The sequence below is a fragment of the Symsagittifera roscoffensis genome, chromosome 7 (genome assembly GCF_963678635.1).
Source record: "Symsagittifera roscoffensis chromosome 7, txSymRosc1.1, whole genome shotgun sequence".
In the NCBI taxonomy this organism is placed as follows: Eukaryota; Metazoa; Xenacoelomorpha; order Acoela; family Convolutidae; genus Symsagittifera; species Symsagittifera roscoffensis.
Genome location: NC_087068.1, coordinates 38,540,454 through 38,555,538, shown reverse-complemented (window position 1 = coordinate 38,555,538; position 15,085 = coordinate 38,540,454). Strand labels below are relative to the sequence as shown.

General features: G+C 31.0%; 1 protein-coding gene across 10 annotated transcripts in view; it reads left to right on the top strand.

Moving 5' to 3' along the window:
* Nucleotides 1-679: 679 nt before the first annotated feature.
* The window catches only part of LOC134851446 (gamma-aminobutyric acid receptor subunit beta-like), a 32,361-nt gene continuing 17,955 nt past the window's right edge, over nucleotides 680-15,085 (top strand). Inside the window, exons 1-3 of one of the 10 annotated variants that reach the window (XM_063867538.1) lie at nucleotides 1,061-1,207; nucleotides 1,528-1,921; nucleotides 2,438-3,040. The gene's annotated coding sequence lies outside the window, so the exon portion shown is untranslated. Of the gene's footprint in view, nucleotides 770-1,060; nucleotides 1,208-1,527; nucleotides 3,041-3,210; nucleotides 3,380-11,620; nucleotides 11,820-12,637; nucleotides 12,737-15,085 lie in introns of those variants that run through there. The other 9 variants (XM_063867537.1, XM_063867535.1, XM_063867534.1 and 6 more) reach the window with 9 other exon arrangements.

Sequence of the window (15,085 nt, the reverse complement as noted above, 5' to 3'; positions counted from 1 at the left end):
AATTGGCAATAGATGAATAATTTTTTCCAAAAACGAGGGTAATTTTATGAAATACGATTTTGGAGTATTAATTCAATTCGAGGTTAATCTTTTGTAAAAACGAGAAAAGATCAAATAAGAGAAATATTTTTGAAATTAAGCAAATAAATTCCATCAATGGCAAACCATTATTAAGTGTCACGACTAAAAACATTCAAAATAATCTAGGAAAATTTTAAACACCTCTGATGTTTTGTCAAGACTTGTTCAGTTTTACTGAAATACATATTTATTTGTATCTGTGATTTAATTTTACTTAAAATTAATTTACACATTTTCTTTCATATCTGAAATATCAGTTCAAGTGTTTATTTTTTCGGTAGATTCTATAAGAAATTAAAACATCCAGAAATCATCGTTGTTTAATTATTATTTATAGGTGACTTTTATTCTAAGTCATGTGCAGCCTTTTGCCTCGATCGTGTATTACAAAGTTTTCCCTCGTCAATGGCCGCAACTGATGTCCCGACTTCATCTTGAGATGCGCAACCTAACCTGATTTTTCCAGAAAATTTTTCAAGGCTATTGCGACTAGCATGACTGATTTCTAAGCCTTCGCTTGTCGCGTATGGCTTCTTTTAAGACTTTCGCTTCTTAATTTTAGATCATTGCGAGCGATTAATTTTCAGGCCATCGCAATTAATGACGGGAAAACTCAGTTTTTCACGAAAAAAGCTCGATCGGTTTTAACAATCGAACTTGCTCAGCGCCATTTGTACATCATAAAAAGGTATGTGTCATAAAAAGACGTAAAATAAATTTTTTATTACTTTTTAAAACAATTAAATAAAGGTTTCAGAATTTTCCAATATGAATTTGCCGCTCCTTATTGTCACGGTAGTTTTCTGATTGCGCGCTTTTCAACAAAGGTTTTATACTATGAGATTTTGCGCCTTTCAGCTTCTAACTAATATGAATGAAATCTAATTTTCCTTTTTTCTATCATAAATTATAGTTTTCCCATGAAAACTGAGGAAAGATACAAAGTTCAGCTAAATAATTCATGGATGGATGAAACTGAATAGTTTATTCCCGGTTTATCCGGTCTTTGCCATTAAATTGCCTCATTGAGTTCGCAAGAAATGCCAATTCCAATTAATGTTTAACCAAAAACTCCGGGTTAATTTCACGCTCCTGTCAACTTTCACGTCTAGGATGCTTCTATGACGTCTTAAAACACGCAATAGTTCTGATTGATTAGCCTGAAATCAGAATTTCTACATAAAGTCGGTAAAAAATTCGAAAAGTTGGAAATGTTCATAGTTTATTTCAATCACATTTGAAAATTGTTAGAAAATATTGTCAAACACATTGGAGTTTTTACATTTGAAAAATTTTAGAAAATTTTAGTGTTCCTATTCTTGAAAAAAAAATGAAAAAAAACATTTTGAAGTCAATTTTTTTGCCATTTAAAATAATTTAAAGATTTTTTAGCCCTAAATTTAAAGATTTTTTAGTCCTAAAAATACAATGCAAGCGTATTTTGAGACGATTATTAATCGAATCACATGGTGTAGCTAGCTTCGTTTCTCTTCCCTGTTCGAAATTTATTGGCTTTCTTTATCAATTTACCATCCTGAAATTTAATGAAATTTCCTCTCCAGGGGTTAAGTCAGACATTATAAAGCAATAAGTTGTGGTCCCGTAAACAAATAATGAATAAGGAAACTTCCCGGTGCTCAGAAATTGCTATGGGTATTGAAATTGTATATAAGAGTGACATCTTATTTTACGATGAAAACGCATCTTAAATAGATTAGGATGGTAAATAATTCAGGCCACCGTCCATTTGCTAATTAGTGGCTTTTCATTTTTTCTTTTCTTCCCATTATTTTTATGATTAGACTTATCGGATTAACAAAGAAAGGGAAGGAATTTCGAAGTTGTATTGATATCTTTTAAGTCGTGTAACTCCATCTGATCTTATTTTGTAAGAATTCAATTTTTGTAATTGATAATCATATTTGACCTTTTAGCGTATTTTACTTTTCTAATTTTTCTTGACAAAACGGTTTGAAAGGAAAGCTTCAGAAAACTGTCCATTAATTTGCTAACAAGCCAAATTGTACAAACAAATCAAACAAATGTAAATGAAACCTGCTTGTACTTAAAAACGGAACATTTTTTCAATTAGGTTTTTCTGAAAACTCTCTACAAAGAAAATTTTCAATAAACTTCAAGTAAAAAATTAGTTTTCTTGTTAAGAGAATATTAATTTAGCCTAGTTCGTGAAAGATACTCGAGATTTTGCATCAAGTTAGACCATTTTTTTGTTTTTTAAAGACTTCGGGCTTGGTCTTTTTTTTCGTTCATACAGCAAGAATTTGAATAAACTTAATTGTAGTTTCTATGGGTTCATCATAGACTCATTCGATTATAAAATCTTTTCCAATACAAGAACCCTTGAGTTGCTTAAAACCGCGGGTTGACCATACTACAAAGAAATTCTTCTATCTTGAAATAAGATACCATTATTACCCAGCGCAATTTTATTTAACTATCCACAATGCATTCCGTCGCTCATCATTGTTTATCAGATTTTGTCTACAACCCTCTGGCAATAATAGTCCTAGATATCTTTTACTGGTCTAATAAAAAATAACTCAAATTACCACCGTTTACTTATAGCAACCCTATTCTCCTAATTCCTGCTCTTCTAAAGCAGAATTCATGGGTTGCAGTTACTTCTAAGTTATACACAATACAGCCTGAAGACAATCGAAATTGGTAAAAAATGGTATTTAAATCCCCTCTTCTTTTTCTGATCATCGGAACTAAAATATTCTGTTTCCTTTCTTAACATTTTCTTCATTTTCCTTGGAATGTTATTCAGAGATGGTACGTTTCTCGTCTACTGTAAAAGCAGATCAGAGCTTATTTGAAGAAATATTTTCATTTTTTCTTCACAGTTCATTTGCATTTTTATATTTTATTCATCCATTATGGTTTTTTCCTATGTTTCTAGCACCCGTTTTGTAATGTCATCTTAGTACATCAGATAGTAAGTTGCCTTTGTCTTTGCATAGTGTTTTGTCTGTTCTCCCATTTTATCTCCAATTTTCCTTTCTCCGCCAATTCTGATTAGTTCTAATCTTCCTTGACTTTCCTATTTCAACTCTCCCTTCATTATTTCCTCACCGCACCCCTCTCAGTTTCCCGAACATACCCCCTCTGTTTCCCAAACATACCCCCTCTGTTTCCTGCCTCTGTCAACAGTCAGTTGTAATTATCACCGACATCGCCGTTCATAATTATCGCTTAATGTTTTTCAAAATAACTTGGCGTCATCTTTTTCTAAATCTGAGGACATCAAAAACTCGAAAATCCCATCAGTGAGAAGGTAGGCAATTTTCATTTTTCTGAACTACGGATTTGAATTACTTAGATAGTTTTCCACAATTTAATAAATTCAGCATGGAAAAAATAATTTAAGCCGAGGTCAAAAACTTTATAATAATTTTATTTTCAAGCCATAAAAGAATAAGGATACACTCTGTGAACGAATTATACGTTTAAAAATTATTTCGGCTGGAGAGAATACCAAAAAGACATCAAACTGTCTGGTGGTAAATATTCGCCTACTTAGTTTTATAATTTTGATCATATGACTAGTACTCGTAAAAAGACCGCAAAAACTCTTCAAAAATCAAGAGTAACAAAACAAATCAACGCAAAATTTAATTATGATTGAACCGTACCAGAACAAAATTAGAAAATGTTTGTTGACAGAAATATTGATGTCTATTTTTTATGAAAAAACGAATCCGAAGAATCATTGGAAATTGTGAACATAAAATACGAAGCATATTTTCAAATTTTGTTTCTTGTAGTAAGCTTGCTTCGGCTGCAAAATTTTTTGTTTTACTTGTGTTGATAGTATCTGTATCACATATGTTCTCATAAAGTTTTTTTAATTTTGCAGGAAGGTCTTATAATTTTAACATGATTTTGAAAAATTTATCTTCATATAACTCTCGAGCCAGACAGAGTTTCTTTTTGTCCCGAATATGTTTCAGACTTTCTCAATTTTTTTAATTTTTAAGCAATTTCTCCACAAGAGTTTTTTCATTTTTTTTAAGGTTCATCTAATTGGCTGTGCCATAGATCAGTGTATTGTATTCATATATTGGTCAAAGTATATATTTTGTATAATTTGAGCAACGTAAAGGTGTTAAAATAATATCTGAAGTGATACATCATCGATCAAGATATAGCTTCCCATTCCAATGTTTTATCGATCGGGTTTTAAATTTAAATATATATTTTTTCAATTACTAGACATAAGAACTTGTAGACTCTGATGCTAATTTCTAAAGAGTTTTTTATCTTTGTTTGTGATGAGCTAAATCTCTAGAAATCAGTTTTCAACCTTGCACTATTCAAAAAAAAATTATATATTTTTTCCTCTTTTAAATAACGTATACACAATATTTAAATAACGTATACACAGGAGGCAAAAACTTAGAGGAAAGTTTTTGCCTCCTGTGTACTTTAGAAATCTTAATAAATCGTTTGACAAATTTGATCACAACATTCTATTAACAAAATAAAACGAAATATACTGCTTACGAGCTAAATTTATTAATATTTGAGGTCATTTCTTGAGAATCGTAAAACTGGAATAATAGTTATAACAGCTCTTTCGGAAACTAAAAGAAAGAATTACGGTATACCGCAAAGTTCATTTCTGGGTTCGTTGTTGTTTTGCTCTAGAGATTTGCCAAACTTCTGTAGGCAGTATAATATACTATTGTTTGCCGATGTTTGCCGATTACTAGTGCTAGCATCGGCAAATTACTATTGTTTGCTATATTGTTTGCCGATTATTAGTGCTAGCATCGGCAAACAATAGTAATTTATACTGCCTACAAAAGTTTGGCTAATCTCTAGAGCAAAAACAACAACGAACCCAGAAATGAACTTTGCGGTATACCGTAATTCTTTATTTCAGTTTCCGAAAGAGCTGTTATGACTATTATTCCGCTTTTACGATTCTCAAGAAATGACCTCAAATATTAATAAATTTAGCTCGTAAGCCGTATATTTCGTTTTTTTTTGTTAATAGAATTTTGTGATCAAATTGTCAAACGGTTTATTAAGATTTCTAAAAGTACACAGGAGGCAAAAACTTTCTTCTAAGTTTTCCTCTATTTGCTTAGTAAATCTGGGATAACATAACCTTTTTTACTAGAGAACCTATCCTGAATTGATGTTTTTACATCCTGCTGTTTCAAAAACTTCTTAGAGACTATTAGTCAATTTATGAAAAACATCCAGAAAATGAATGACGAACAGGTCGGTAATAAATACATTCTGATATTGTGTCTTTTTAATAATTAATTGAAGTTAAGCTTTCATAAAAATAGAAGGATATTATCTCAATTGTATATATTGGTTAAACAGGCAACTCAGTAACTCAAATGTAATGGAATTGAATTTTTTGATTAGATTATTACTTTGATTGTAACTGTCAAGGCTGTTTTTCGCATTTTCCTTATTATTTCATAGACTTCTTGGTGAGACATATTTTTAAAGAACAAGGTGTTTTCTTTCCCTCCAATTATTTTTTATTGTGTTGTAATATTTTCGAATAGTTCTGACCAGATTCAAAAAATCGTTAATTTTTTCTGCGCTCGTTATTAGTTTCCTGATCTCAATTGTTCATGCTCTTTTTCGATCTCAGCAATGACTCCAAAACTGTTTTTGATATCACCTTTAACTTGGTAGAGCTAAATAATAGTAGTTTGCTTATAACAAGATTACAAATTTAATGCAAGGTGGATCAAATTTACAGTAGATCATTTTTCGGGGAAATGCACCGTGAATCTAAGAAATATATTAGAATTTGCCACCTAACCAAAAGTCAGCGAGCCTTAAGAATGGTATTGCAAAGTTATCGTGATCCTACTTTCAAAGAAAGAGACAAAAAAATTGTGAGCGTTGTGTGTATTTTTTTTTTCAGACAAACATTAACTTTCCACCAGCCATTTTTGACCGGGGTTTTTCACTCAGCTGAGGCTTATAAGTTTCAAGTTCAAAATTGAATACATATTTTACCTCTGATCTTTTTTAACAAAATTATGTGGGTATGAATAATAGTGAGTCAAAACTTTCGGTTTTTTAAAAAAAAACTAAATCAAACAATTTTGTTTTATATTAATTAATAAATTTTGCAAATAAACAAGGATAGTAGGTTGCTGGGCAAGTAGCACTGATTTTCAGACCAAATTCAATTAATAAAATAAAATTATATAAAAATTATTTTCTTTAAAAATTCATAAAATCTTCTAAATTTTGCAATTTAAATTTTCATGTTTTTTACATTTTCAAAGTACTGTTAATTTTACATAAAAATGACTGAATTAGGTAAATAAGAGTAATAACAACTTAAGCTAACGGCTAAAACACTGATCTTTGTATCAAATTGTAGCAGACCTAAGTTGATGAAAAATTTGCTCAGCCTCTTATCGATTTTCGTCTAACTTAGATCTTAAGCAAAAAATAACCGTATGCTGTGCAAGTAGCAAATAATGTTCCGACCTTGATGATTAAAAAAAAATCATACTTGACGGAAAATTTGAATAAAAGTTCAAACATTTCCTTATTCTGGTTCAAATGGAAAAAACTGAAAAATTTAAAATAAGAACAATTGAAATAAAGTTGAAGATATAATCGAATAGAATTTTGAAATAATTTTGACTACACTTTTTAAAAAACAACAAAAAATTTCTCAAAAATGAGATAAACTTTTCTTTTTTTTTCGAGAATATGAATTAAAATGAAAAGGGTTTTTTTTGTGATACTATATTGACTTAACACAATTTTTTTGATTTAGTTAAAACTACCTTTAAAAACATTCGAAAAAATTTACTCGAATCCAATTGTTTTCCACTTTCTGACTGGTTGGACTAACAAGGTTATCCAGTTGATTTTCAAAAAAAAATTAAGTCGGAAGAACGTGAGGATGACGATTTTGATGGCTTCAGTAATTTGGTCAGAATAGACAAAACATTTTCAAAACAAAAAAAAATAAAAACAAAAAAATAAACACAAAAACTAAAATAAATTTTTCTTTCTAAATTTCTGAAGAATCTGTTTTGATTTTTGAAAAAAAATTAGTTCCGCAGAAAGACTTTAAAAAATTGTCGTTTAGTCGAGTCAGTTTTTCAAGGCCTATAAGATGTTCCTCCTCGGTAACAACTCCAACTTGCTCGCTTTATTTATGCTTTAAAATAGACTTTAAGAAAATTTCTAAAACTTTCCATTTCTTAGGCGTAGCGTAAGCATTAACAAATCTCGGCTCATAAGATCTTGCTTTATGAGAAACAGGTCACATTGTCGTAGTCTATGCTTGTGGGAGATTTTCTATGAAAATTAACAAACAATTTTCCTCAGATATTTTAAAGATCAGTCGAAAATTTAGATACGCGGAGACATAAATACTCCTAAAACATTTGTTGCAGGTGATTCTTATCCTGAGATGTTTGTCAACGTCAAAATATGTGTGCTGCTCTGCAAAATTTGATATTCTGTTGTTGTTGTGTAATTAAAATTTTATTCCTCAAAGCCTAAATTTTGAATTTTCCCAAATTGAATCTCTTTAACTTTATCCCCGCTTTTGCAAAAGGGGGACATTCGTTACTGATAAAATTCTCAACTGCTTAACCATTGATTTATTTCTTCATAGGGAGATATTCGTTATTAGGTACCTGAGGGGGATATGGTTAAAGAGACCGGCTAAAACTTTCAGATCGTTGAAAAAAGTTCTTCTTTTCTGAAACAAATCAAGTATAAATATGATTATTAAAGTTTTTTTAAATTTCTGTTTTAAATGTGAGTCAATCATAAGATCATTTACATTGAGCTTTTAATGCTTTCAACAGGTACTCATGTTAGATTTTCTCCCGTCCGACTTTTTAAATCATTTGACTGCCTTTTTGCAAGTAATTTTCATATGCTTTTTAAAAAGAATGACGAATAAGAAGAACCCTAGGATATTCTTTTTAAGAAAAAATGATGAATTAGCATTTTGAATTTGTAAAAGATCGAAAATTTGTCTTCCGTAGAAGTTTCCAGCAATTTGAAATGAAACGGCTGTTTTGCATTAAACCCGATTCAAACGGTGCTTTTTTGCTTGTAAATGGGCATCTACACGCATAAAATTAAACTTGCTTTGTTGGTATAAATTTTTGTTACTAAGTGCGCTGAATTCTTGAATTTTTCATTTGGTTGGGACTATTATAAAGAAGAATACAGTTGGCATCAAATTAGGACAAAGAAATTTGTTTCATTTTTTCTTATAAATACCGCTTTTTTGTCAATATGTTGGTGGCCAGTCTATAAGACGAATGGTGCAAAAGCAGAAATGGCCCACGAGCAGAGTTTGGTTATGTCAAAACTGTAACTGGTATTCAAACAAGTTATACATTTGTTCGGCCCTAATTTTAGAAGAATAAAACATGAACAATACTTTTTAGGCCGTGCCATAGCAACCCAACTGACTTTTATCAGCGGATCTGCTACTCTGGTATTGTTAACTATTTCCCCCCTTTTGGGCCTTGTTAACTATTCCCCCCTCCCCCTTTGCATGTATCAATTTTGACAACCATTTGTGTAGAAAATATGCGTTTCAAATTGGGTTTTCATTTTCAGTTTTCAATTATATTTAAATAATACCTACATAAAAATTTTTAAATTAAATTTATGTTCTGAAAATTGTTTTAAGCTGTTTAAAATTTTAAGCCAAAAGTTGAATTTCTGAAAACCGAAGTAAGGGGAAAACAGTTAAGAAGATCCTGCCATTCTATTTGCATTAAGGTACAAAACCAGTATCCACGGCAAGTTTAAAACAAAGCCAACAGGTTAAAAACACTCCTCTGCAAATTTTAGATTAGACTAATTAGTTCGATCTGTTTTCGGGCTTGTTCTGATTTTGGGCCATTCTAAACAATGCACCCCATCAATATATTACACTATAATATTTAGAAAAAGAATTGCATTCTTTATTATAGCTTTCGTGTGAGTTTTGTGGTTAAATTTTTATCAATATTTTCAATCGATTTCCTTTTTTTTTTCATTACGAAATGATCACAGTTGTGCTAATAATGAGCAATTAGCACGTAAATTCAATAGTAAGCTACGGCCAAAAAACAAGGAAATTGAAAATTTATAAAAACTAAAATTTGTTCTTTAGATTTGCCGAAAACATTATAGATTTTGTTTGCATACTTGATGGGTGTGTACCCACAGAGCCGCATTCCCGGATAGTCGATATTTTTTCCCGGATAGCCAAAAAAAAACAAAAAAAAATTGGCTTGATACGAAAAATTTTCGCTATGTATATAACGACCAGGCCCAACGGTGAAGTCCCATTTTTACCTAGGTTCATTGGTACCAAAATTAAAAGTCGGTCGCGCTTGTACCAAACTTATTCAACTCAATTTCTGATTGGTCAATTTTGGTGCCATAAAATAGTTGTTTATTACTTATTGTTCGAAAAGAAAAAAAAACCAAACAGCCTAAGCATCAAAATAGTGACCCGCGCAGTCGAACAAACTTGTTTCGAGCTTGTCAACAGGGGGTGTTCTCATGATGAAGGGACAAAATGAGGGAACCTTTTTCACCAGTCAGAATCGTTAGACGTTCATATTTACTAAGTGACTGTTGCACAAATCGAAGCCATTGTTAACCGAAAATGAAATAAAGCAGCCCAGCTAAGTTCTGCTGTACAATTCGTGCAGGTATACAAAAAATTTTTGTTTTTCAATTTTTTAGAGTCTGTTTCAGGTATTTTCCATGCAAAAATTGAAAATTTATCTGCTTATTTTAAAATTGGTTATAAATTATTTTAATGGTCTAGATTAATTTGCTTTCTTTGACAATTTTGCGATTTCTTTGATGTTTTTGAGTTCTCAATTTTGATTCGCTTGAAACAACTCAAATTAAATTCCATTCATTCGGTCCATCCATCATGATGAACGCCACAATGTCAACAGAGGGTTTGACTCTCAATGAAAATCAGAGCCGGTTACTGCCGCGAGGGGAACTTTAACCCGACGTCATAATTAAGCCGATGTAGTTTTTACCAATAGATTGTTTTTGGTACAAAAGCAACCAACTTTTCATTTTGGTATAAACGGTATCGAATTTTCATTTTTGTACTTGTGAATATCCACTAGCTTAATCGACCTTCAATGACAGCACAAATGCTACAGCAGCGAAAATACTGACACTGCCCACCTCAATCTGTCAGTTTTGACGAACTTTCGGCTACACAGTGTTATGATTTCGTTTTCGGCTATCCAGTACTGCAACTCAAAGGCAATTTTATCTTGAGTTTTTTCAATTCACATCTCTTTGATGTCGACAAAATTATGATGAGTTGATATCTTTTAAAGTTTTAACTATTTTTTAAAAAATCAAAAATTGTGTCAGAAAATCAGTCAATTATTTTTTCAACATGAGTTTTTGTGTTTAAATTATATGTTAAATGCGTGTTCAAGTTATGTGAAATTCAAATGTTTTATCAAGTTTCAGATTGACAAAAAATGCTTGTAATACAATTTTATAGTTTGGGAGGCATGCTAATCATACAATTTAATAAACTTTTGTTGAAAAAAAAAGTAAAAAAGCAACAAATTAAATAAATTTTTTATGTAATGGTTTTGTTGGCTAAATGATTTTCCAAAGAATGGAAACTCTGTTTTAACCTCCAAAATTGAATGTGATTATTTGGCCATCAACTGCAATGTCAACTGTTTGCACAAATTTTTCTCGGCACAGATAACTTTTATGAAACACATTTTTCGAATCCAAATCACTTGATACTACCCTCTATGGCAAGGAAGAAGGGTGTTTAACCACAGAACCGCTTTCTTGGATAGCCAGAAAACTGAAAACTTCATGTCAAGTAATATGCAATTGAAGCAACATATAGCTAAAAAGACAAATTTGTCACAAAATTGTGCCCAACTTTATCCGAACGATTACCATGTCTTATATTTTTCCAAAGTAAACTAACAAGAAATAAAATTCCCGAATAACCCAAAACGTGTGTTCCCGGATCGCTGAACAAAATTCCTGCCAAATTAGTCGCAATATTAGTGCTACCTAATTCCATGAAATAGCAGCTATTACACAAAAAAAATTTCTAGTATAGTTAAAATAAACTAAAAATTTTTTTTATAATAGCTACGATTTCACGGAATTTGGTGTTAATAGTATTGGTAGCAACACTAAAATTTATTTTTTTCCCATTCTTTCAGATTTTTCACAATAATTACAATTTTCAGTAATTATTTACACTCAATTTTCACAGACAGCTCTATTTGTTCAGTTGTGGTGTTTTTTTTGCAGTACCGTCATAATTTTTTTCAAATCGCTTTCAATCTTTTTTCAATGTATTTTTTTATTATAGACTTTTTTGAAGAATGTCTTTTAGTATGCGAAATTTGTCCCAATAAAAAATTGATGAGTTGCATTTTTTAAAGAATTCTGGCTCAACGTTCTTGCAGGTGCTTCACTTAACTGTTGAAAAGCCATCATGATCGAAATCATAAATTAACAAGCATTCTATATTGCGGCTTACTTTTAGCAGAAGTAAAATTCATAATATGTAATTTTGAATACGAATTTTAGTATCTCTGTTTTTCGTTTTATAGAGGAGAGAGTTCACTTGACAAAGAAGTTCAGTTTCCCAGTCTGGCCTTGAAATCTTCTTTATACTTCTACAAAAGTAATTAGGTTGGTTTAACTAAAGATATTTTTTATCCAGCATCAAGGTAAGTTCACTTCAGATTTCATACCTCTAGATTTATTTAGGTATAAAATAAATGATGAACTTGCTTTTAGTCTTGTAGAAGAATTGGAAAGGCTAGTTTTTTCTCAATTGAACCAAAAACAAAAACATTTTTTTTTTGCATTCGAAATATTTAAGTGAAAAAAGACTTGGAGGTCAATTTATGCTTGCAATATTTAGTTCGCAATTGTCCGCCTTGAAATTTTAGTATCTACTTATAATAGTCTCAATAATAGCACGTTTTTTTTTAAAGATTCCTTTTTTTTCTTGCACTGAATTTTGAAGAAGACTTGAACCAGACATTGAAAGACAGAGAAATCTTTTCCGTCAATTTTGTTCACAAAAGAATCAGTTGAGAAGGGTTGTTCAGTTGTCAAAAGCTTTTTCGGTAAGCTGAAAAGCGTGAACAAAGGAGCTTCTTTCAAGTACTTGATTTGAAGATCCAGATGGCGATAGTTTGAATCCTAACTCAAAAAGCAGAAAGTAGAGATAAATGACCTCAAGGGAAACGGTTTAGCTAACTCTAATGGGTTCAAAAATTTAGCAATGAGCCGAATTTTTTCCCATTTTGATCAATTGGACCTATTATTGTCTTTGGTTTACTCATAATCAATTGAAATGATTTTGAGGATACTTGTGCAATTCGGCCGTCTGATCTTTCTGCTCGTTACGATACCAAATTCAACAAGGCCACAATCTACTCTGATTGATTTTTGGAAACCTCCGTTAGTACAAAAGCCGTCTTGGACCCAACAGATACCTTTGCAATTAATCTTTAAGCCAGACCTCATAATTTTTCACCCGCTGTTATGTCCAATTCAATTTGAATAGAGTAAAGAGTTCCATAATTATCCTCGAGGCATTCATAACTCAATCAATTTATGCGTCATATTTGCTGCTGTTAGTTAGAACCATCACCATTTTTGTTTGCGAGACAAATAATGCGAGACAAAAAAAAACAACAAAAATCAATTAGAAATCAGCAAGAAAATAAAAATCAGCTAGAAAATATTTTAAATTAATGTCCCGGGTTGACCTCCATAGACCAAAAATGCTAATCATACAATTTCATACACTTACTCTATGGAAAAATACTAGTCAAACAAATTTCATACATTTTTGCAAAATGAGTTTAATCGAATTTCAAAGGTATTTTATAGTTGTTTTGGTATCGAAATTGGTATCTCTTCATAAAAAAAAGAAAAAAAAATGGCATGAAAAAAAAATGCTAATCACAAAATTTCCATATATGGAAATGGTATGATTAGAATTTTTTTTCTAAATTTTTTTTTTGTGAAAAAAAAGCTTTGAACAATCAATTCAACTGCTGGCAAAACAATTAAACGTTTTTTGGGCTGCTCCAACTGAAAACTTTTTTTAATTTTTGTTTTCCGAAAAAAAACACTAGTCATACAATTTCCATATAAGGAAATTGTATGACTAGCATTTTTTTGATGGCGACGACAAAGTATTTTTGAAATTGCCCCCAAAATTTTTTTTGAGATTTTTTTTAACCGCAAATTGATTTTCGTATTCAAACAAACATTTGCATGCAAAATTTAATTTTTTGTGTGTATAACGTAGTCCTGGATATACTAATATTGGATTTTTTTCCTTTTCTCTTCATAACTTTTTTCAAAAACGCTAACTCCTCTTTCTTTTGTTTATGTTTGCCTTGATCATTGTCTGGTAACTTAAAAATTCAAATTTTAGAAATAATCTCCTTTGAAAATTATTGCCAAAATTTAAAAGTTCAATACTTTCGTTATATTATTTGTGTGAGACAGAAGTAACACACATCAGGCTGTTTCCAATGCATTATTAATGCGAGACGGCCAAACCTTTGGTTACTATGTTTGAGTAATCAAGGTTTATGTCATTTGTGTTCGGTTACGATCACAACCAAAAAATTTAAAGAAATTAAAATGTAAAAAATCAATTTTTTTTTGGTTTATCGAAAAATGCTAGTCATACAATTTCCATATATGAAAAAATACTAATCATAGACCTTTCATGCAATTTTCTCTACGTATGGAATCGTATGGAAAGTGTATGACTAGCATTTTTCCACATATGGGTATTGTATGACTAGTATTTTTGGTCACCCCGGGGTATTTATTATGGTTATTTTGTGGGTTATTTTTAGCGAGTAATAAGCTACAATTGTACTGAAAAATTACGTTTTTCAGCGATAAATTAGCAATTTTTTATCGCTAATTTAGCACAGTTTTTTTGATTTTTTAATTGGTAAATCATCGATGAATTATCGCTAATTTATCAATTTTTTTTCGATAATTAAGCGCTAAGACAATTAAGCGATAATTAATTTAGCTAAGAAATAGCACGGAAAAATCCATGAAAATATTACTAAGAATGGGTTAGCAATTTTTCACCGATAATTATAACTGGGACTTCAACCCGGGATCAGCCGTGCAACCCCCCCCCCTCCTCCCCGTCTCCCAAGTCGGGATTAGAGAGAGAAATGAAAGTTATATCACCTGACAGATTTAATTATCAAAACTTAATTAATACGTCGATTGAACTAATTTTGTTGACCACCAAATAAAAAAAAATTGAATGAAAAGTTTCAAAATAATTACTTCTTGCGCGTTTTTATGATATGCATATTTTTTATAGGGCACGGCATTTTACGGTAGGTCCAGTTTGGGGTGGATATTATACTGTTGTCCAAAACTTTGGTTATACATTTAAAACTCAGGGATGACCATTGAACAACTTGAACCAGAATCACACTGAAAATGAGAAGCAAATTTGCTTGGATCAGGACGAAGCCTTGGACTATTTGACTTCCCATACGGTATCTGCAGTAGTTTTTGCTTTAAAAAAGTTAACTAAATTATCTTCACCGACTAGAAATCTGCAAAATGAATATTAGATTAAATATTCCATCATCATCGGGTCTTCTTTTTACAATTTTTCTCGTTACTCAAAAGTGTTCCGAGGATTTATCCGAAAAAAAAAACTTCTTATCGCGAACTGGTTGAAAAATGGCTCCAACTCTAAAGTGAATTTGGATTATCGTAAAGGTTTTTCTGCACTATTTTGATCCAGAGAATAGTCGATATGAATAGTTTCAAATCTCTGAAGTGAATTTGTAATTGCGCAAAAATTTCTTTATCGCAACTTGATTCCGTTTATCGTAAAAATTTTGAGTTAGCAGGTATGGTCGCTTTTCCATCTAAAATCTCATAAAAAACTGGCAGTTCTAATGTGAGCTTAGATTAACTA